Source organism: Phyllobates terribilis, unplaced genomic scaffold, assembly GCF_046119375.1.
Source record: "Phyllobates terribilis strain yellow unplaced genomic scaffold, ASM4611937v1 Scaffold_152__1_contigs__length_4461920, whole genome shotgun sequence".
In the NCBI taxonomy this organism is placed as follows: Eukaryota; Metazoa; Chordata; class Amphibia; order Anura; family Dendrobatidae; genus Phyllobates; species Phyllobates terribilis.
The window spans coordinates 3392735-3417843 of NW_027362912.1; the positions used below are offsets into that span (position 1 = coordinate 3392735).

At 45.6% G+C, this 25109-nt stretch overlaps 1 long non-coding RNA gene across 1 annotated transcript in view; it reads left to right on the plus strand.

Annotated features, from left to right (window-relative positions):
* Positions 1–9898: 9898 nt before the first annotated feature.
* The window catches only part of LOC141206951 (uncharacterized), a 44811-nt gene continuing 29600 nt past the window's right edge, over positions 9899–25109 (plus strand). Inside the window, exon 1 of the long non-coding RNA XR_012277437.1 lies at positions 9899–10007. This is a non-coding gene — a long non-coding RNA (uncharacterized lncRNA). The remainder of the gene's footprint in view (positions 10008–25109) is intronic.

Below are 25109 nucleotides of genomic sequence, written 5' to 3' on the forward strand. Positions count from 1 at the left end.
TTATTTGGACGCTATTTGCTGTTAATATCTGGTCTGGTCATGGCATGGTGGTATTTCTCCCTTGTATGTAGTAATATTCGGTCACTATGGGGTGGTAATATCTGGTCTGGTCAAGGTGTGGTGATATTTCTACCTTGTATGTAGTATTATTCGGTCACTATGTGGTGGTAATATGTGGTCTGGTCATGGTTTAGTGGTATTTCTCCCTTGTATGTGGTATTATTCGGTCACTATGTGGTGGTAATATGTGGTCTGGTCATGGTGTGGTGGTATTTCTCCCTTGTATGTAGTATTATTCGGTCTCTATGTGGTGGTAATATGTAGTCCAGTCATGGTGTGGCAGTATTTCTCCCTTGTATGTGGTACTGTTTGTGTTGGTACAGTGGATTGTGTTGTGTATGGCAGTCATCTGTTCTCTCTGATATTAATTAGGAGAAGATTCTTTGTTTCCATTAGTGATTAATTAAATACTTGGAACAAGATGCACTTACAGGGGTTCTCCGATGAAAACAAGTAATCACCTCTCCACAGGATAAGTGATAAGTTATTGACTAGTGGGGGTCTGAATGCTGGGACCTGCACCGATTGGTAGAATGTGGAGCTTTTCTCCCCATTAGACTGGAGCTCATGTGCGACTTGACCACTGATCCATTCATTCCCTCAGTGGCTGTTTTTGTTTTTTTTCTGGAAACCCCAAAGAGAATGAAGGGAGCTGCAGTCAGACGTCCCACCTGCCGCTGCATTTTAAAATGGGGATAAGTATCCTGACAGGGATAAAACTTCCCCATTCTTCTGATCGGTGCGGTTTCCAATGTTCGGACCCAAACGATCAGTCAGTTATCACCTATCCCGTGGAGCCCTTGGATCGGTGATAACTTGTTTTAACCAAAGAAGCCCTTTAATGCAAACTACCGTAATTGTACATCCTAGTTATAGCATGTGCACAGTAGATGTGCAGGAGCCGCCTGTGATTTACAGCAGACGCTCCACTATAACGGGGATATCGGCTATCAGGTATTTACATATAGCTGTAGGGTGGGCCCTGAGGATCAATTCCTCCTGTGGGCTCCAGACACCCCAGTCCGACACTATCTATCTATATATATATATATGTATATGAGAGTTGCCATTAAAATGGTATTGGTTGTATATCTCATACTTATGTTCAAAGATATATTGACCTCTAGAACCATGCCACTACTACAAGCCCAACAGGCACATGCTCACTGGGCTGCAGCCCTCACCTACATTGTGGGCCATCGGACGTGGTTTTGCAGCTGCTGGCCTTTTAATATTTTTTCATGTCCATGTCGTGTGTACCCGCCCATGCGCGCCCATGCACGACGCACACGCACAGAGTTCAGTACACCGCAGTGGCGTACTCTTTGCCAGGCCTAGTGCCAGATAGTGTTATCAGGATGTTCTTGGTAGGAGGGGCTACCGCTCTCTGCGCGCCGGCTCCTTACTTTCCTGCAGGCTCATCTTCAAGCTCTGGGAGGGCTGCATGCTACACTGATTCATCTCCAGGCTATGAATGAGTTAACAAGCTGAGGCCATGTAATGTATGTACATCAGCCCCAGTGTATCCTACTGTATATGATGTGTATACATCAGCCCCAGTGTATCCTATGTGATGTACATACTGTACATCAGCACCTGTATATCCTATACGATGTATATACATCAGCCCCAGTGTATCCTATACGATGTATATACTGTACATTAGCACCAGTATCTCTTATATGATATATATACATCAGCCCTAGTGTATCCTATACGATGTATATACATCAGCCCCAGTGTATCCTATATGATGTATATACTCTACATTAGCACCCGTATATCCGTTAAGATGTACTATATATACATCAGCCCTAGTGTATTCTATATGATGTGTATACATCAGCCCCAGTGTATCCTATGTGATGTACATACTGTACATCAGCACCTGTATATCCTATATGATGTATATACATCAGCCCCAGTGTATCCTATACGATGTATATACTGTACATTAGCTCCAGTATCTCTTATATGATATATATACATCAGCCCTAGTGTATCCTACTGTATATGATGTGTATACATCAGCCCCAGTGTATCCTATGTGATGTACATACTGTACATCAGCACCTGTATATCCTATATGATGTATATACATCAGCCCCAGTGTATCCTATACGATGTATATACATCAGCCCTAGTGTATCCTATACGATGTATATACTGTACATTAGCTCCAGTATCTCTTATATGATATATATACATCAGCCCTAGTGTATCCTATACGATGTATATACATCAGCCCCAGTGTATCCTATATGGTGTATATACTCTACATTAGCACCCGTATATCCTTTAAGATGTACTATATATACATCAGCCCTAGTGTATCCTATATGATGTTTGTACATCAGCATGTCACAAGGAGGTTTTCTCTAACATCACAAACTGTGATGGCGGCGTCCAAGTCTGTGGATTCCACAGATTCATATACTGCTCCTTGTAACTCCATTGATAGCTATGGTCAGTGCAGGGTGACTAGGGCATCGACTCTTAGAGCTGCAGCTCCTTGGCAGGTGAGCAAAAGTTAGTCTTTGCTGGGCTGAGGTTGTTGACTGCCTTTGATCACATGCTAGAGGAGAACCAGTCGTGTCTGCTGTTTCTCCATTTAAGCCGGCTGTGCTTTGCTGGCAATGCCAGTATAGTTTTTCTCTATCCTGTTCTGGAAAGGTGAACACATACTGGTTTAGTGGTTATTGCTAAAGTTGTTGCAAGCGTTGTTTGGTAACCCTTTCCTTTTTCCCTAGGTGTCTTTATATTACTTTGTTGCCTCTCGGGTTTTAGACTTTATATTCCTTTGTGTATTTCCCTGAGAGCGTGTTGTGTGACTGTGCTTCAGTTCTGTCCTATCTTGTTTTGTATTCCCCCCATACACTGTACAAACTAGTGCTGCTTAGGAGCATAGTAAGGAACGAGGCTCGGGCATCTCCACATTCAGGAGTAATCCTGGGATCAGAAATAGCTAGGGACCCCGAGCCTGAGGGTCAGAATAGGAGCACACTTGCTATCCCACAGTCACACCATGACACAGTGTATTCTATATGATGTATATATATCGGCCCCAGCGTACCCTATATGATCTATGTACATCGCTCCCAAGGTATCCTATATGATGCATATACACTGGCACAAGCATATCCTATATGATGTATATACATAGTCTCCAGCATATCCTATGTAATGTATGTACATCATCACCAGTGTATCCTACATGACGTATATACATCAGCCCCAGTGTATCTTATATTATGTATACTGATCAGCCCCAGCATCCTATATGATGTACAGGTGCATCTCACTAAATTAGAATATCATCAAAAGTTAATTTATTTCAGTTCTTCAATGCAAAAAGTGAAACTCATATATTATATAGAGTCATTACACACAGAGTGATCTATTTCAAGTGTTTATTTCTGTTAATGTTGATGATTATAGCTTACAGCCAATGAACAAAAGTCATTATCTCAGTAAATTAGAATACTTTACAGCAACAACAGCTTGAAAAATGTTTTTAAAATCCGAAATGTTGGCCTACTGAAATGTATGTTCATTAAATGCACTCAATACTTGGTCGGGGCTCCTTTTGCATCAATTACTGCATCAATGCGGCAATGTGGCATGGAGGCGATCAGCCTGTGGCCCTGCTGAGGTGTTATGGAAGCCCAGGTTGCTTTGATAGCAGCCATCAGCTCGTCTGCATTGTTGGGTCTGGTGTCTCTCATCTTCCTCTTGACAATACCCGATAGATTCTCTGGCCAATCAAGCTCAGTGATACTGTTGTTTTTAAACCAGGTATTGGTATTTTTGGCAGTGTGGACAGGTGCCAAGTAGGGTTGAGCGAGTATGTTCTGACCGAGTATGCTCGGGCCGAGCTCCGAGTATTTACAGCTGCTCGGTGATGAGGTTAAATCGCTCCCGTGTGCATGATTTGCAACTGTTTGACTGCTTTATTACATGTGAGGAATGTGTAAGAAATAGACATTCCTCACATGTAATAAAGCTGTCAAACAGTTGCAAATCATGCACACAGGAGCGATTTAACCTTATCACCGAGCAGCTGTAAATACTCGGAGCTCGGCCCGAGCATAGTCGGCGAAAGGGTTAATAGAACATACTCGCTCAACACTAGTGTCAAGTCCTGCTGGAGAATGAAATTTCCATCTCCAAAAAGCTTGTCGGCAGAGGGAAGCATGAAGTGCTCTAAAATTTCCTGGTAGACGGCTGTGCTGACTTTGGTCTTGATAAAACACAGTGGACCTACGCCAGCAGATGACATGGCTCCCCAAACCATCACCGATTGTGGAGACTTCACACTAGACCTCAAGCAGCTTGGATTGTGGCCTCTCCACTCTTCCTCCAGACTCTGGGACCTTGATTTCCAAATGAAAATTGGAACTCTGGGACCTTGTGGAGTGTGTCAATGACTGCCTTCTGGACATCTGTCATCTCAGCAGTCTTCCCTATGATTGTGGAGCCTTCTGAAACAGACTAAGGGACCTTTTAAATGCTTAGGAAGCCTTTGCAGGTGTTTTTTTGTTAATTATTTTAATTCACTGAGATAATGGCTTTTGTGTTTTCATTGGCTGTAAGCCATAATCATCAACATTAACAGAAATAAACACGTGAAATAGATCACTCTGTTTGTAATGACTCTATATAATATACTAGATGGTGGCCCGATTCTAACGCATCGGGTATTCTAGAATATGTCTCCCGACGGTGGCGTACTTATTTTAAATCTGCCGCCAATTGGCCGGAGACCGTGTTTAAATTTGGCGCCACAATCGCAGATTGGTCGCCGCGGGCGGCCGCGAGCAATCAGCAGAGCGGTGTTTAAATTTGGCGCTGAAATAGCTGATTGGTCGCGGCCGGTGGCTGCGACCAATCAGCGAACCGTGTTAGTGAGGACCGGGGAGCATCCACCTGCCTTATAATGCCCCATGCAGGTTGTCACTTCCCCCTCCCCCATATAATGCCCCATGCAGGATGTCACATCGCCCCCTCCCTTATAATGCCCCATGCAGGATGTCACCCCCCCTCCCTTATAATGCCCCATGCAGGATGTCACTCCCCCCCATATAATACCCCATGCAGGATGTCACATCCCCCCCTCCTTTATAATGCCCCATGCAGGATGTCACATCCCCCCTCCCTTATAATGCCCCAAGAAGGATGTCACATCCCCCCCATATAATGGCCCATGCAGGATAATGCCCCATGCAGGATGTCACATCCCCCCTCCCTTATAATACCCCTTGCAGGATGTCACATCCCCCTGTATAATGCCCCATGCAGGATGTCACATCCCCCCCTTCTTTATAATGCCCCATTCAGGAAGTCACATCCCTCCTATAGAATGCCCCATGCAGGAAGTCACATCCACCCTATATAATACCCCATGCAGGAAGTCACATCCCCCCTATATAATGCCCCATGGAGGAAGTCACATCCCCTCCATAGTGCCCCATGCAGGATGTCACATTCCCCCCACCCTTATAATGCCCCATGCAGGATGTCACTCCCCCCCACCATATAAATGCCCCATGCAGGATGTCACCACCCCCCTTATAATGCCCCATGGAGGAAGTCTCATCCCCCCTCCCTTATAATGCACCATGCAGGAAGTGACATCCCCCCTATATAATGCCCCATGGAGGAAGTCACATCCCCCCCTCCCTTATAATGCCCCATGCAGGAAGTCACATCCCCCCTATATAATACCCCATGCAGGATGTCACATCCCCCCCATAGTGGCCCATGCAGGATATCACACCCCCCCTCGCTTATAAGGCCCCTCCACGATGTCACACACCCCCACCCCACCATTTAATGCCCTATGCCCCCATACAATAAAAAAAAATCCAATACTCACCTCAATTCTCAGCTGCTGCTCCGGACTCCAGCGTAGCCGGCATCTTTCCGCTGCGCTCTGTGACCGCTCAGGAGAGAGTGCAGTGTAAAGACGTCACCGAGCCCTCTGACCTGAGACGTCACAGAACGGCAGTGGAAGACACAGGAGCTGCTGCGGAGGCACAGGGAGGGGTAAGTATGGCGCCGGGTGCTGGGGCCCTGAGCAAGCGGGGGGGGGGAGAGGGGAGAGGAGCGGAGAGGAGAGGAGAGGAGAGGGGAGGGGGGGCGTCACACTTGCCGTCGGGAGATAAGCGGCCGTAGTCGCTGATCTCCTGACGGTAGCTGCATGGAGGTCAGCGGCGCCTCCGGTCAGGGGACTTATGCTGCGAGCAGCCGGCTGCATCTCCTGGCTGCATCGCCGCTGACCTCCGTGCGGCAGATGAGCCGCTAACGGCCGCCATCTTTTTCTGAAATGCCGCGTTGCTGATTGGCCGCGCCAGACCAATCAGCGACGCGGGATTTCCTGAACAGAAGGACAGGCAGACAGACGGACGGGATCAGACAATTATATTAATGACTCTATATAATATATGAGTTTCACTTTTTGTATTGAAGAACTGAAATAAATTAACTTCTTGATGATATTATAATTTAGTGAGATGCCCCTATATATACATCGGCCCCAGTGTATCCCATGTGATGTATATACATCGTCCCCAACGTATCCTATGTGATGTATATACATTGTCCCCAACGTATCCTATATGATGTATATACACAGGGGTGGATTAAGAGTAGCCAGGGCCCCGGGCAGTTTAAAAGGTGTGCCCCCCCCCCCCCCCCGCAGGTAACGGATGTATCACGTGACATGTCACATGATCCCCTTTGATAGATCATGTGATTGGACATGTGATCAACACACAGATGTTCTGATCACATCTATAGACAGAGAATGAGGAAAAAAAATTTCCATAACATAGCACTATATATAGTAGATCAGGGTGGCAGATTAATTTTCCGGAGGGGCCACATGAGAGATCGTGACTGTTATGGAGGCCGATCCAATAGGCTGAAATTAATTCTGGTCCATATTAATATTAACAAAATAATTAAAAAAAATTATATTAATTGTATGACTTAATATTGAGCAGAATTAAGTATGCTGACATCCCTCTATATACAGTATGAGCCCCCGCATAGCTCCCTAGATACAGTATGAGCGCCCGCATAGCTCCCTAGATACAGTATGAGCCCCCGCATAGCCCCTCTATATACAGTATGAGCCCCCACATAGCCTCCTATATACAGTATGAGCCCCGCATAGCTCCCTAGATACAGTATGAGCCCCTGCAGAGCCCTGTACATATAGTATGAGCCCCCACACAGCCCCCTACATACAGTATGAGCCCCCACATAGCCCTGTACATACAGTATGAGCCCACACACTGCCACCTACATACAGTATGAGCCCCTACATAGTTATTTAGATACAAAATGAGTCTGCACATAGCCCCTATATACAGTATGAGCCCGCACATAGCTCCTTATATACAATATGAGCCTGCACATAGCTCCCTATATACAGTGTGAGCCCGCACATAGCTCCTTATATACAATATGAGCCCGCACATAGCTCCCTATATACAGTATGAGCCTGCACATAGCTCCCTATATACAGTATGAGCCTGCACATAGCGGTCTAGATACAGTATGAGCCCCCGCAGAGCCCTGTACATATAGTATGAGCCCCCACACAACCCCCTACATACAGTATGAGCCCCCGCATAGCCCTGTACATATAGTATGAGCCCACACACTGCCACCTACATACAGTATGAGCCCCTACATAGTTACTTAGATACAATATGAGTCTGCACATAGCCCCTATATACAGTATGAGCCCGCACATAGCTCCCTATATACAGTATGAGCCCGCACATAGCTCCCTATATACAGTATGAGCCCGCACATAGCTCCCTATATACAGTATGAGCCCGCACATAGCTCCCTATATACAGTATGAGCCCGCACATAGCTTCCTATATACAATATGAGCCCGCACATAGCTCCCTATATAAAGTATGAGCCCGCACATAGCTCCCTATATACAGTATGAGCCCGCACATAGCTCCCTATATACAGTATGAGCCCGCACATAGCTCCCTATATAAAGTATGAGCCCGCACATAGCTCCCTATATACAGTATGAGCCCGCACATAGCTCCCTATATACAGTATGAGCCCGCACATAGCTCCCTTCTCTGATCGACTGTCGGTTCCACAGCAAGCTCAGAGAATGGTCGATTCCCACTCTGGGGGCGGCAAATTGCAGCTGCCTGGGAGACACCTCTGACCACCGCATGAGGTGGGCCGAAGGCACCCCCCTGACGGCTGTACCCAGGTCACATGCCCCTCCTCTTCCCCTAGGTACGGCCCTGTAGAGTCTATATGAGAATACATGACTATCTATAATATAATCAGGGATGTGTCCGTCTGTCCGAAGCCTCTATAGACTGTGCACGCAATGCGCCTGCACAGTCTGGCCGGAGACAGAAGAACACATCAGATGTTACAGGTGACAGGGAGGAGGACGAGGATAAAGGATTGTAATGACGGAGATCACGTCATACTGCCATCTTCGGCGCCATTAGGACACATACCTTGATGTCCGGCGAGGTTGGAGGAGTGTGGCGTTGTGGTTCATGCATGCGCAGGTGCGAACTCTGGCGCCACACTCCTCCAGCCTTGCCGGTGTTCGAGGATGCGCTGCAAGCGAGAGGGGAAAAGGCGAGTAGGAGTGTTTTTTTTTTTGTATGGATGGAAGAACATCAGAGCAGGCAAGATGGGGGAACATATACCAGGATGGGGGATAAGGATGGGGAGGGAGCATATACCAGGATGGGGAGGGAGCATATACCAGGATGGGGGAGCATTTGGTTTTAGTAATGGGGTCTGGCCCGGCACCGGTTCAGTCATTACTTTGAGTATACAGAGCAACCCCTGTAATCCTGGCCCTGACTGACAGCCGGTCTCAATGTAGAGTCAGTGTCAGTCAGGGCCGGGGGCTCGGTTGCAGAGGACGCTCTGTATACTGAAAGTGGTGACCGAACCGGCACTGCCCTCATGACTGAAACCGAATGCTGGCGAGGAGAATAAAGATCATTTTCTCCCCACTGCATTCAGCTACTGGGCAGTATAAAAACGCTGTTTACCTGAACGCAGGTTAATAGCGTTATTTCCGATGAAGGGAACCCTTTAATTTTGTAGCACATTACTTCAATGAAATGGTGCCGGAGTCAGTGCATGCGCTTACCACGCTATCCAGCGCCATTTTATTGAAGTGTTTATGAGAATTCGCAGACACAGTGTCTTAAAAAAAATGGCGCCAGAAATGTACCACTAAAAATGCTTGTGACCAGGGTGTAAAACGGGTTCAATAGCTAGTATAATATACTGTGATACAGACATTAGATGTTATACTATACACATTGTTATATCCCGTCTGATGTCTGTACCACAGTATAATATACACTAATCTGTTTACTGGATGTGACATTTTGTACAGGGATATACACTGTACTGATCACACCTGCCTACAGGACCTCACATATCATATATGGATCAGTACAGTATGTGATGTCCTGCAGGTTCAGGGTTGATCAGTCAGTGCAGGATCCTCTATGCAATGTCTGTGGTCGCTCTGCTGGGGCTCAGTGGGATTTATTACAGGACTCTGAATTTTCCTGCAGATCTGGTGATGCTGGAGCCGATGACCCAGAGTGACCTGATCTGCAGCAACGATGAAAGTCCTGCAATAACTTATACAGAGCCCTATCAGAGCGGCCGCTGAACTGACACTATGGAATCTTATGGAAACTCATCAGGAAGGGAGCAGCATCCTGCAGCCCCCTCCTCACTCCAGACATCCTCTCCAGACCTCATATTTACCGCCATTCACTGACCTGATCCACCAGCTCCTCTCCCGCAGGATAAAGAAGCTCCAGGCGCTGCTGTGTGATGTCAGTCCTGGAGATGCAGCACACAGCGCGCAGGGTGCGTGTCTGCCTCCCTGTGATGTGGCCGGCGTCTAAAAGGTACAGTGCGGTCCCCCTGCCAAACCTACCCCTGCCTCCGCACAAAACATTATAATGAGGGCAATCTGGCCATGGGTTCCCCTGAAGCCTCGGGCCCCGGGCGGTAGCCCAAATTGCCCTCATTATAATCCGTATATACATCAGCCCCAGTGTATCCCATGTGATGTATATACATCGTTCCCAGCGTATCCCATCTGATGTATATACATCGGCCCCAGTGTATCCTATGTGATGTATATAGATCGCCCCCAGCACATCCCCTCAGAAGTATATACATCGGCCCCATTGTATCCTATGTAATGTATACATATCATCCCCAGTGTATCCTATGTAATGTATATGCATCGGCCCCAGATTATACTATCTGATGTAAACAGCATAATTAAGTACTGTATATAGTGTGGACCTGTGTATATAGCATGTAGTGAGGTGCTGTGTGTAATATATAGTGTAGATGTGATGTGAATATAATATGTGTGTATAGCATATAGTGTGGGCTGCACATTTTATATAAAAGGCACATCTCTACACTATATAGTATACACACAGCTCCATACCATGTTTTATAACCCAGTATATAGTGTGGAGCTCTGTATATGGTGTGGACTTCCCACTAAAAGTTATGTACTCAGGCACAGCACCACACTAAATAACTATATACACAGCTCCATAGTTCATACTATAATATATATACTATAATATTTACTACATGTATATACAATGGTCCCAGTGTTTGTGTGGGTATATATATATATATATATATATATATATATTTAGATGTTTGTAGCATATATTTTGGAGCTATGTATGCTGTGTATAATTCTCCCTATGGCCACGGCCCCACTATCAGTATTTGGTCAGTATTCGGTCAGTATTTTTTCTCAGGAGTTGGAGGCAAAACCAGGAGTGGGTGATAAATCCAGAATTGGTGACTTGCTTCTATTATACCTTTTCTCTGATTGTTCCTCACCTGGTTTTGGCTCCCACTCCTAAGAAAAAATACTGACCAAATACTGATAGTGGGGCCGTGGCCTTACACACAGTATATATAGGACATGAGAAGTGGTACTTTGCAGTGTACTGTATATATACAGAATAATACGGATACTGACAATTGCAATCAGCATACAGACAGAAGTGGTACTGTGCAGTGTATACTGTATGTACAGAATAATACAGATACTGCGGAAATAATACTGACCAAATACTGATAGTGAGGCTGTGGCCTAAGTCTCAGTATCTGTATTATTCTGCATATTTACACTGCACAGTACCACTTCTCCTGCCCTGTATACTGGGTGTAATTCTCAGTATCTTTATTATTCTGTATATATACACTGCACAGTACCACTTCTCCTGCCCTGTATACTGATGTAAATCTTAGTATCTGTATTATTCTGTGTATATAAATTGACTGCAATATTCTCAGTATCTGTAGTAATCTGTATATATACACTGCACAGTACTACTTCTCCCGTCTTGTATACTGGTTTTAATTCTCAGTATCTGTATTATTCTGTGTATATACTGTATATAGACTGCACAGTACCACTTCTCCTGTCCTGTATACGGAGTGTAATTTTCAGTATTTGGATTATTCTGTATACATATAGACTGCACAGTGCCATTTCCTCGGTCCTATTCTTGGAGAGGCTGTATTACAGTTAGGTAGAGTCATTATTGGTTTATCATTTTCTACATTCCTATGGGCAAATAAAAATACATTTTGAAATCCTGTTTAAATGGGTTATCCCCAGTTTGGAAGTTATCCCCCTTCTTATAGATAGGGGATGACTTTCTGATCACTGCGGACCTAACCACTGGGACCACCATGATCCAGAGAAACGGAACTGTGAAAAGATAAATGGAGCTGTGGTTGATGATGCGCACTGCTGCGCCATTCACGTGGGGCTCGTCAAATAACTCCTTTAGGCTATGTGCCCACGTTGCATTTATGAAGCAGAAAATTTCTGCTTCATAAATGCAAGTCCTCTCCCGGAAAAACGCATGCGGAATTCCGCACGCGTTTATCGCGCATTTTTCGCGCGTTTATCACGCGTTTTCCACATGCGGAATTGCCTTGCGTTTTTTATGCATTGGACAAAGGCAATTCTGCATGCGGAAACGCAAAAATAAATGACATGCTGCGGATTTTTGAACGCAGCATAAACGCTGCGGAAAAATCCGCAGCATGGGCATTGACATTGCGGAATGCCATTGGGGACCATGGGGTGCGGATATACATGCGTTTTTCAAGCGTTTACGCTGCGGAAATTCCGCAGCATATACGCTTGAAAAATGCTACGTGGGCACACAGCCTTAAGAGAGTGCTGAGGGCATGACCAAGAAAAGTAACACATAGGTGCGCTTGTACACATCTGTAGATGGACAAAGACAGCGGTGCACACAGCGCGCAGCGCAAAGTTCACCCTTATGTACAGCACCATACATAAAATGGCGCTATATAAAATAGAGCAGGGGTGGGAGATTAATTTTCCCAAGGGGCCACATGAGAGACCATGATTGTTGTGGAGACCAAACCAATAGGCTGAAATTAATTCTGCTCAATGTTAATATTAACATATTAATTATAATTATTTTTTATAATATAATATTTAATAATAATAAATAATAATAACTTAATATTGAGCACAATTAAGTATGCTGACATCCCCCTATATACAGTATGAGCCCTCCCACATCACCCCCTACATACAGTATGAGCCACCACATAGCCCCCTACATACAGTAAGAGCCCCACATAGCTCCTTATATACAGTGTGAGCCCCCAGATAGCGCCTTAGATACAGTATGAGCCTCCATATAGCCTCCTATATACAGTATGAGCCTCCACATAGCCTCCCATATACAGTATGAGCCTTGCGCATAGCTCCCTAGATACAGTATGAGCCCCCATATAGCTCTCTAGATACAGTATGAACCCTCGCATAGCTCCCTAGATACAGTAGATACAGTATGAACCCTCGCATAGCTCCCAGGATACAGTAGATACAGTATGAACCCTCGCATAGCTCCCTAGACACAGTAAATACAGTATGAACCCTCGCATAGCTCCCTAGACACAGTAGATACAGTATGAACCCTCGCATAGATCCCTAGACACAGTAGATACAGTATGAACCCTCGCATAGCTCCCTAGACACAGTAGATACAGTATGAACCCTCGCATAGCTCCCTAGACACAGTAGATACAGTATGAACCCTCGCATAGATCCCTAGACACAGTAGATACAGTATGAACCCTCGCATAGATCCCTAGACACAGTAGATACAGTATGAACCCTCGCATAGCTCCCAGGATACAGTAGATACAGTATGAACCCTCGCATAGCTCCCTAGACACAGTAGATACAGTATGAACCCTCGCATAGCTCCCAGGATACAGTAGATACAGTATGAACCCTCGCATAGCTCCCTAGACACAGTAGATACAGTATGAACCCTCGCATAGCTCCCTAGATACAGTAGATACAGTATGAGCCCCCGCATAGCTCCATAGATACAGTATGAGCCCCGTGCATAGCTCCCAAGATACAGTATGAGACCCCGCATAGACTCCTAGATACAGTATGAGACCCCGCATAGCCTCCTAGATACAGTATGAGCCCCGTGCATAGCTCCCAAGATACAGTATGAGCCCCCGCATAGACTCCTAGATACAGTATGACACCCCGCATAGCCTCCTAGAAACAGTATGAGACCCCACATAGCCTCCTAGATACAGTATGAGACCCCACATAGCCTCCTAGATACAGTATGAGACCCCGCATAGCCTCCTAGATACAGTATGAGACCCCACATAGCCTCCTAGATACAGTATGAGCCCCTGCATAGCCTCCTAGATACAGTATGAGACCCCACATAGCCTCCTAGATACAGTATGAGACCCCACATAGCCTCCTAGATACAGTATGAGCCCCCACATAGCCTCCTAGATACAGTATGAGCCCCCACATAGCCTCCTAGATACAGTATGAGACCCCACATAGCCTCCTAGATACAGTATGAGCCCCCGCATAGACTCCTAGATACAGTATGACACCCCGCATAGCCTCCTAGAAACAGTATGAGACCCCACATAGCCTCCTAGATACAGTATGAGACCCCACATAGCCTCCTAGATACAGTATGAGACCCCGCATAGCCTCCTAGATACAGTATGAGACCCCACATAGCCTCCTAGATACAGTATGAGCCCCTGCATAGCCTCCTAGATACAGTATGAGACCCCACATAGCCTCCTAGATACAGTATGAGACCCCACATAGCCTCCTAGATACAGTATGAGCCCCCACATAGCCTCCTAGATACAGTATGAGACCCCACATAGCCTCCTAGATACAGTATGAGACCCCACATAGCCTCCTAGATACAGTATGAGCCCCTGCATAGCTTTTTGGTATTAATCTAAATTGAATACATTTTTAATTTTTAAATGGATAAATTTGTTAGCTAGTTATTACTAATCCTCAGATATACATCAGTTTTTTGTACACTGGTCCACACGCACATGTAGACACACACACAGGCAGTCATGCACAAACACACACGCAGTCACACACATACACACACACATGCAGTCACGCACATACACACACATGCAGTCATGCACATACACACACATACACACACATGCAGTCACGCACATACACACACATATGCAGTCACACACATACACACACATGCAGTCACGCACATACACACATGCAGTCACGCACATACACACACATACGCAGTCACGCACATACACACACATGCAGTCACACACATACACACGCATGCAGTCACACACATACACATGCATGCAGTCACGCACATACACACACACATGCAGTCACGCACATACACACACATGCAGTCACACACATACACACACACGCAGTCACACACATACACACACACGCAGTCACGCACATACACACATGCAGTCACACACATACACACACACACGCAGTCACGCACATACACACACATGCAGTCACACACATACACACACATGCAGTCACACACATACACATGCATGCAGTCACGCACATACACACACATGCAGTCATACACACACAGGCAGTCACACACATACACACACACGCAGTCACACACATACACACACACACGCAGTCACGCACATACACACACATGCAGTCACGCACATACACACACATGCAGTCACACACATACACACACATGCAGTCACGCACATACACACACATGCAGTCACGCACATACACACACATGCAGTCACGCACATACACACACATGCAGTCACACACATACACACACATGCAGTCACACACATACACACATATGCAGTCACGCACATACACACACATGCAGTCACGCACATACACACACATGCAGTCAGGCACATACACACACATGCAGTCACGCACATACACACACATGCAGTCACGCACATACACACACACACGCAGTCACGCACATACACACACATGCAGTTACGCACATACACACACATGCAGTCACGCACATACACACACATGCAGTCACGCACATACACACACATGCAGTCACACACATACACACACATGCAGTCACACACATACACACATATGCAGTCACGCACATACACACACATGCAGTCACGCACATACACACACATGCAGTCAGGCACATACACACACATGCAGTCACGCACATACACACACATGCAGTCACGCACATACACACACACACGCAGTCACGCACATACACACACATGCAGTTACGCACATACACACACACGCAGTCACGCACATACACACACACGCAGTCACGCACATACACACACACGCAGTCACGCACATACACACACACGCAGTCACGCACATACACACACACGCAGTCACACACATACACACACATGCAGTCACGCACATACACACATGCAGTCACGCACATACACACACATGCAGTCACACACATACACACACATGCAGTCACACACATACACACACATATGCAGTCACACACATACACACATGCAGTCACACACATACACAAACACGCAGTCACGCACATACACACATGCAGTCACACACAGACACACACGCGCAGTCATGCACATACACACACATGCAGTCACGCACATACACACACATGCAGTCACGAACATACACACACATGCAGTCACGCACATACACACACATGCAGTCACGCACATACACACACATGCAGTCACGCACATACACACGCGCAGTCATGCACATACACACACATGCAGTCACGCACATACACACACACGCAGTCACACACATACACACACATGCAGTCACGCACATACACACACATGCAGTCACGCACATACACACACATGCAGTCACGCACATACACACACATGCAGTCACACACATACACACACATACGCAGTCACACACATACACACACATGCAGTCACGCACATACACACACATGCAGTCACGCACATACACACACATGCAGTCACGCACATACACACACATGCAGTCACACATACACACACACGCAGTCACACACATACACACATGCAGTCACACACAGACACACACGCGCAGTCATGCACATACACACACATGCAGTCAACACTCAGTCACGCACACACGTAGTCTTGCACACACATGCAGTCTTTTACACAAGCAGTCATACACACGCAGTCACATACACTCACGCGGTCATGCACACAGTCAGACACCAGCAGGCATGCGCACACATGGTCATACACACACGGTCATGCACATGCAGTCACGCATATACGCACACGGAGTCACGTATACACATGCAGACTTGCACATATACGGGTCGCAGAAATGTGCGCACACAAACATATACAGACATATACAAAGACACATACAGACATAAACATATTTGAAGACATACAGAAAAATACATGTAAACAGACATATCACATATTACAACTGTGCTGGTCTCAGAGATGGTCTTCAATGTCCAAGGGCTACTAAATGGATTTGATGCTTACATTCATGTGATAATTTACCCCATACTGTAAATAATACTAATATTAGTGGTTTCCCTGGGAAGAAGCTAAACCACCCTAGCCACCGGTCTGAGGGTCCTTGGGATACTACAATTTAGGGTAAGCGGTCATAGGCCCTCTGGTCCATTATTCTGATACTTATACATTTGCTGATGGTGGCCCTGGGAGTTGGTATTTTAGTGGCACACTTAGTGCTTATACTCTCACCACTTGCCCTATATAGATTACCTGGGTCAACCTGTTACCACTAGCCTAAAACACCCCGCTTTTCCCAGCCTATACCTTGCATAGAGCTATATATAATCTCTGATTGGTTTTCCCCTGGGGGGTTTCCTTACACTTACCCCTATGCACACTGTTTTTGTCTTTATTGTCTATTTGCTATTATGTATACATGTGTATTTAATAAAGATTTTGTCATATCTTTGCATAAGAAACTCCTAGTTTCTCTGTTTTTTTCCAAATTATCCTAATATTAGTGGTTTCACTAGGAGCATCAGGACCTAAGATGTTATTATACAGATGAGGGAACACTGCGAAAAATGTAATAATCTATAGTAAGGGGTATATTGGGCCTCATTTACCCCAAAAATGTCCTTGTTACCCATCCCAAGAAGTCAGAGCTCAGTGTAATGAGTACAATTCCGCACGTTACTAAATCATTGTGACGTCTATAAACATGGACCAGTGCATCCTACTGTAAACTCTAGACATATTAGCTGTCATCCAAAGAGCACCATGACCTAAAGAATCATGGGAATCTTGGGGTGATGGCTGATAAATCTGCTTTTTAAAAATAAAATAAAAAAAATAAAAAAATTGAGGTTTTATTACTATTGATAACAAAGCCAATTTTAATAACAGACAGTATTTCTGAATAAGGCCTAATGTTACCCCTACTATTGTTAAAATATTAGCTGTCACCCCAAAGCCAAAACCAGGTGAGGAACAATCAGAAAAAGGTATAATAGAAACAAGTCACCAATTCTGCATTTATCACCCACTCCTGGTCTTGGCTCCCACTCCTGAGAAAAATACTGACTGAATACTGACCAAATACTGATAGTGGGGCCGTGGCCTAAGAGCTAAAGTCGGTCTCAGGGGGTAGGTAAGCCTTTTTATCATGCTCTCCCACTGCTAACTTTTAAAGGACGCAGAAAAGCGTTTGCCGACATATGATGTAATAGCTCATCCAGTGTCAGGTCTCTATGTATGGAGCAGGTTCAGGAGCTGAGCCCGCATCATACTGGGCAGATGCCTGTACACATAACACCGACAATGAATGGGGTATAGCTACACATTCAGGAAAAAAAATACATGTGTATAATCATTAAGGTCCACTGGACCACAATTCAAGTATGAAATGACCTACAACAATCCAGTAAGGATTAAATAATACAGCAGACATAATGGAGTAAATTCTTTATTTGGATAAATCAGTGATCAGACATGAAAAATACGTTAAAAAACATGTAATTGACAACTATACATTAAAACACACGTGGGGTGTAGAGACACAGCCTATGTATTGAATAGTGGTTCTCCCTAGGACGCACATATATTGGATTTCATCCAGTAAATACATGAATACAAGTAAATTAACACCATCGATATATTAAATACATAAAGTGCATGTGCAGATATATATATGTATATACCAGAATAACATCAAAGAGAAAAACAGTACATCTAATATAATAAATAGGAAAAATCTCATATAATTCTTGTGACACATAACTTGAATATATGGCCGTAATAATGTACATAGTGCAAAAGTCATTGGCCAACATAAGAATAAATATCAGGATATAATGAAGAAATAAAGATGGGATGAGCCAAATCCAGAGGCAGTATGGCATGAGCGGGGTAGGGCTGTGTGACCTCCACCCACAGGCGTTTTGCTCGCGGTTCTACAGGGAGATGCCTGTACACAGCCGGCATCTGTAACCGCAGCCATCAGAGATTGTTCTGATCGCTGCTGTTACACTGATCACTGGCTGCGGATGGGTTATCATGGCAGCTGACTATGAGAACTACTAGGATGAGTGTAAAAATAAATGTTCCTGTGCTGAGATAATCTTATAAATGTGCCCCTGCTGTGTACTGTGTAATGGCCGTGTCTGACCGTGCTGGAAAATGGTCTGATCATACCACAGCTCCTGGGCAGGAGGAAGCAAAAGAGGATACAGACAGGATCACAAATGATTATTTCTTTCAGGAAAAATATTGCTTAAAAACAGACAGCAAAATGTTTTGCCTCACAAAATGAATCAGCTGTGATCCCGTGTTGTAATGTCTGTATACTCTTTTGTCTCCCCCCCTGCCCAGGAGCTGTGGTATGATCAGACCATGGCCCTGTAAGGTCAGACACATCCATTACACAGTACAAACCAGGGGCACATTTATAAGATTATCTCAGCACAGGAACATGTTTTTAACACATCCAATTGTAGAACTTATTTTTACTCCAAGATCTATTAGTTAAAATGTACTTTGTTTGTTGAAAAACCCTTTAAATTCCATAAGAGGACTGAAAAAATAAAGTAAACATATATAAAAACGTGTTAAAAATATAAACCAAATAAAAACTTATAATAATTTGAATCAACCCTTTTCCTTTATTAAGTATAAAAAAAAAAAATTATATTATTATCAAAATATTCAATTAAGTGTGTTTTTGGCCGACACACTTTCCTAACAAAAGGCAATAAAATGTGATCAAAACATCTCCCCACCTCACAAAAAAAGAATAAAACATTTGCAGGTCTTAGAAAATGGACGCACAAACCCAATGGTTTTTTATTTACAAATGTTCAAATTTTTTTCATCACTAGTGTTGAGCATTCCGATACTGTAATATCGGGTATCAGCCGATATTCGCGGTATCGGAATTCCGATACTTAATTCCGATACTTTTACAATATCGAATACCGGAATCGGAAGTTCCCATAATGCCTGCGCTCTGCAGTGTCTCTGAAGGATCACAAGCTGGATGGCAGCGCTCAGCTGAGATCCAGCCTGTCATCAGAATGCCATCCCAGCGTGGGAGAATTCTACTGATCGTTTAAAAGCCGGCGGGCGGTAAAAAGCCGCCGGCTTTTAAACAATCACACAGCCCCATACTGCTTCCCTGCAGCCTCCCACCCCGATCCTCCGCTCCCCTCGCCACATCCCATCCCGATCGTAAGTTAGGACCGGGCGGGGAGCGCAGCACCAAGGAGCGGGGAGTGAAGGACCCGGGCGGGGAAGTCGGCAGTGAAAAGACTTCACCGCCGGCTTTCCCGTTCTGTGCTGCGCTTTCCCGCCGGTTATTTCAAATGAACAGCTGAGGTATCAGGTGATGCTGATCAGCTGTTCATTTGAAGTAGCCGCGGTGCCCTCAGAGGGTTCATGTGAGTTCATGCTTGACTGCATTGTATGAACTCACATGAACTTTCCCACGGTCGCACAGGTCAGCCTCACCTCCCAGACGATCAGCCCGTCATGACTGGTGTGTGTGGGTGTCTGTGCGTGTGTCTGCGAGTGTGTGCGGGGTGTCTGTGCGATGTCTGCGGGTGTGTGCGGTGTCTGTGCGATGTGTGCGGGTGTGCGCGGTGTCTGTGCGATGTCTGCGGTGTCTGTGCGATGTCTGCGAGTGTGTGCGGTTTCTGTGCGATGTCTGCGGGTGTGTGCGGTGTCTGTGCGATGTCTGCGGGTGTGTGCGGTGTCTGTGCGATGTCTGCGGGTGTGTGCGTGCAGGCAGACATAGGCCGATGTGACACTACTACTCCCATCGGCCTATGTCTGTCCCCCGTCCACTCGTGCCAGCAGGATCAGCTCGATGGGAGCAGTAGTTCCCATCAGCCTGATCCTGCTATTTAAATTGCCCTACTGTGTCCCCAATAAATTTTAAATACATGTCATTGGTGGCCAGTGGTAGCCTACAATAAATTAGTTCATACATTACCTGTCCCCGCCGATCGCCACCTAAAATAAAGTAAAAAATAAAAAACTACACCTATACTCACCTAGACACCTAATTCCCCGAAGCCATCGATCTCCTGTAATAAAATATAAAATAATAAACCACAACCTTATCCTTACCCCTCCGTAGTAGTCCACGAGTGTCCCACGATGATCTCCAGTTTAGAGCAGCCACATAGAATGTGACCGCTCTAAACCGCTGCCGCCGCTAGAATGACGGGGCCGTAAAGCAGCCGCCGCTAGAATGACGGGGCCGTAAAGCAGCCCCGTCATTGCATAAGCGGGTTCGCCGGAGTTCAGGCAGCGCTGCTCCGGTTAGCTCCTTTACGGCCCTGCTGTATCGTAAGAAATTCCCACGGTACAGCACTGCCGTAAAGGAGGTCTCCGGAGCTGCGCTGCCTGAATGCACTCCGGTGACCTCAGTCAGTGGCTCCCGCTGCCGGGAGCGGACGTGTTCCCGGCAGTGCGAGCTTACAGCAGCCATGCACAGCTGTCACCATCTCCAGATGTGACAGCTGTGCATGGGAGATCAGCGCAGGAACGTGGACAGGTAACTCTTTTTTTTTAGTAAACTAAGAATTAAATAAAATTGTGTGTTTTATTTCAAATAAATTATTTTTTCTGGGTGTAGTGTGTGTTTTTTCTTTTTAACACTTTGTAGGTTAGTAATGGGGGTGTCTTATAGACGCCCATCATTACTAACCTGGGCTTCATGGCAGCTGGCGCTGACATGAACCCCACCACTATTACCCCCTGCCACCGCACCAGGGCAACGTGGAAGAGCGAGGCTAAGTGCCAGAGTTGTCGCATCCTATGGATGCGCCATTTCTGGGGCGGCTGACGGCTGGTGTTTCTAGCCTGGGAAGGGGCCAATATTCATGGCACCCTTCCTGGGCTATTAATATCAGCCCCCAGCTGTCTGCCTAGCCTTTGCTAGCTATTAAATAGGGGGTAAGCCACGTCATTTTTTTGGGGGGGGTCCCCCATTTTAATAGCTAGTAAAGGCTAGGTATTCAGCTGGGGGCTGATATTAGTAGTCTGGGAAGCTCCGTGGGTATTACCCACTTCCCAGGCTTCAAACATCTGCCCCAGCCGTCTGCTTAACCTCCGCTAGAGCCTAAAATTATGGGGGATCCCACGCCAATTTTATTTTAAATAAATCCTTTATTTTAACACTAAATGACATTTGAGGAGTTAATAAAGATGCAGTCCCTAAATTATTATTTATTTTTTAATTAATTTTTCCCAAAAATTTTGACGTGGGCTTTGCCATATTTTTGTATGCCAGCCAGGTACAGCATCCAGCTTCTATGAACGCGCCATTTTCCAGGGCGGCTGCGGACTGCAATTTGCACCGGGGGGGGCAGAAAGCTTGGGCCTCCCTGCGCTGCAGATTCCTGCCCCCAGCTGCCTAGTTGTACCTGGCTGGACACACAAATAGGGAGAAGCCCCACGTATTGTTTTTTTAAATTATTTCAAGAAATTCATGAAATAATAAAGAAAAAAAGGGCTTCCCTATATTGTTGTGTCCGGCCAGGTACAAATAGGCAGCTGGTGGTTGGGGGCAGCCCGTTCCTGCCTGCTGTACCTGGCTGGACACAAATATAGTGCGAAGCTCCACGTCAATTTTTTTTAATTATTTCAGGAAATTCATGAAATTATTAAAAAAAAAATGATGTGGGGCTTCGCCCTATATTTGTGTCCAGTCAGGTACAGCAGGCAGGAACGGGCTGCCCCCAACCACCAGCTGCCTATTTGTACCTGGCGGGACACAACAATATAGGGAAGCCCTTTTTTTCTTAATTATTTCATGAATTTCATGAAATAATTAAAAAAAAAAATACGTGGGGCTTCGCCCTATTTTTGTGTCCAGCCAGGTACAACTATGCAGCTGGGGGCTGGAATCCGCAGCGCAGGGAGGCCCAAGCTTTCTGCCCCCCCCCCCCCCCCCGCTGCAAATTGCAGTCCACAGCCACCCCGGAAAATGGCGCGTTCATAGAAGCGCCATCTTCTGGCGCTGTACCCAACTCATCCAGGGCCCTGGTGTGGTGGCTCACTGGGTAATAAAGGGGTTAGGGCCAGCTTGGCATTATCAGCTGGCCCTAAGCCCGAAATTCATGGGGTCACGCCAATATTAGACATGACCACCATGAATTTCTAGTAAAGTATTTAAAAAAAACACAACACCCAGAAAAAAGTCCTTTAATTGAAATAAACACACAATTCTTTATTGTTCTAAATTAAACTATACTTACTCATCCCGCAGACACTGAGAAGCGCAGGCATGCTTGCGCTCCTCAGTGTCTCTCTGTGACGGCATAAAGATGAGCCAAGGTCATGTCCAATGAACTCAGCTCACCTCATGCACGTCACTGACAGCGTGGGAAAATTCTCCTGCACTCAGCGCTTCAGCTGAGAATTTTCCCACGCTGTCAGTGACGTGAATGAGGTGAGGTCATGTCCAATGAACTCAGCTCACCTCATGCACGTCACTGACAGCGTGGGAAAATTCTCACGCTGAAGCGCTGAGTGCAGGAGAATTCTCCCACGCTGTCAGTGACGTGCATGAGGTGAGCTGAGTTCATTGGACATGACCTCGGCTCATCTGGATGCCGTCACAGAGAGACACTGAAGAGCGCAAGCATGCCTGCGCTTCTCAGTGTCTGCGGGATGACAGGCTGGATGGCAGCGTTCTGCTGCGGTCCAGCCTGTCATCTCGATGTAGCAGAGCTGAAGCTGTCCTGGGAACCATGGAAAGGTAAGGATGAGGTTGCTTTATTATTTTTTTTTACTGCAGGAGATCGTTGGCTTCAGCTGGAATGGGCGTGATGGTAAGTAGAGTTTAATTTAGAACAATAAAGAATTGTGTGCTTATTTCAATTAAAGGACTTTATTCTGGGTGTTTGTGTTTTTTTTTTTAACTTTGACTATGGGGTTAGTAATGGGGGTGTCTTATAGACGCCTCTCCATTACTAACCTGGGCTTGATGTCAGCTGGCATTATAAGCTGACATCAACCCCAACCCTATTACTCCACTGCCACCGCTACAGGGCAGTGGGAAGAGCGAGGCTAAGTGCCAGAATTGGCGCATCCTATGGATGCGCCATTTCTGGGGCGGCTGTCGGCTGGTGTTTCTAGCCTGGGAGGGGGCCAATATTCATGGCACCCTTCCTGCGATATTAATATCAGCCCCCAGCTGTCTGCCTAGCCTTTGCTAGCTATTAAATTAGGGGGGACCCCACGTCATTTTTTTGAGGGGGTCCCCCATTTTAATAGCTAGTAAAGGCTAGGTATTCAGCTGGGGGCTCATATTAGTAGCCTGGGAAGCTCCGTGGGTATTACCCCCTTCCCAGGCTTCAAACATCTGCCCCAGCCGTCTGCTTAACCTCCGCTAGAGACTAAAATTAAGGGGAACCCCACGCCAATTTTTTTTTAAATAAATCCTTTATTTTAACACTAAATGACAAGTACAGTAATCAACACTGTCACTGTACTTCATATATATGTGACTGACATGTTTCTATCTATCTAATCTATGTGTGAAGCTCTATTCTGTCTGTTACAAATTGTCGGGTACCGCTGCTGAATTGCCGGCCGACTTTTTTAAAGAGACGGTGCATGAAAACACTATTATTTTTTAAAATAAATCCTTTACACTAAATGACAAGTACAGTAAGCAACACTGTCACTGTACTCCATATATATGTGACTGACATGTTTCTATCTATCTAATCTATGTGTGAAGCTCTATTTTTTCTGTTGTAAATTGTCGGGTAAAGGTGTATGCCGCTGCTGAATTGCCGGCTTTTCGCGTAATACATTCTACATTATTCTTAGTTGTTTTACTTCATGTAGAATTAACCTACAAGGAAAGAAAGGGTTTATTTTCATTCCGATATTTGTGTCCCATTGACTTGCATTGGTTTCCGGTATCGGAATCGGCGATATTCGATACTTTTTGGGTATCGGTCCGATCCAATCCGATACGATATTTCCTGATATCGGAAGGTATCGCTCAACACTACTGATAAGTCCAAATTTGAGATCTTTTGTTCCAACCACTGTGACTTTGTGCGACGCAGAAAAGGTGAACGGATGGACTCTACATGCCTGGTTCCCACCGTGAAGCATGGAGGAGGAGGTGTGAT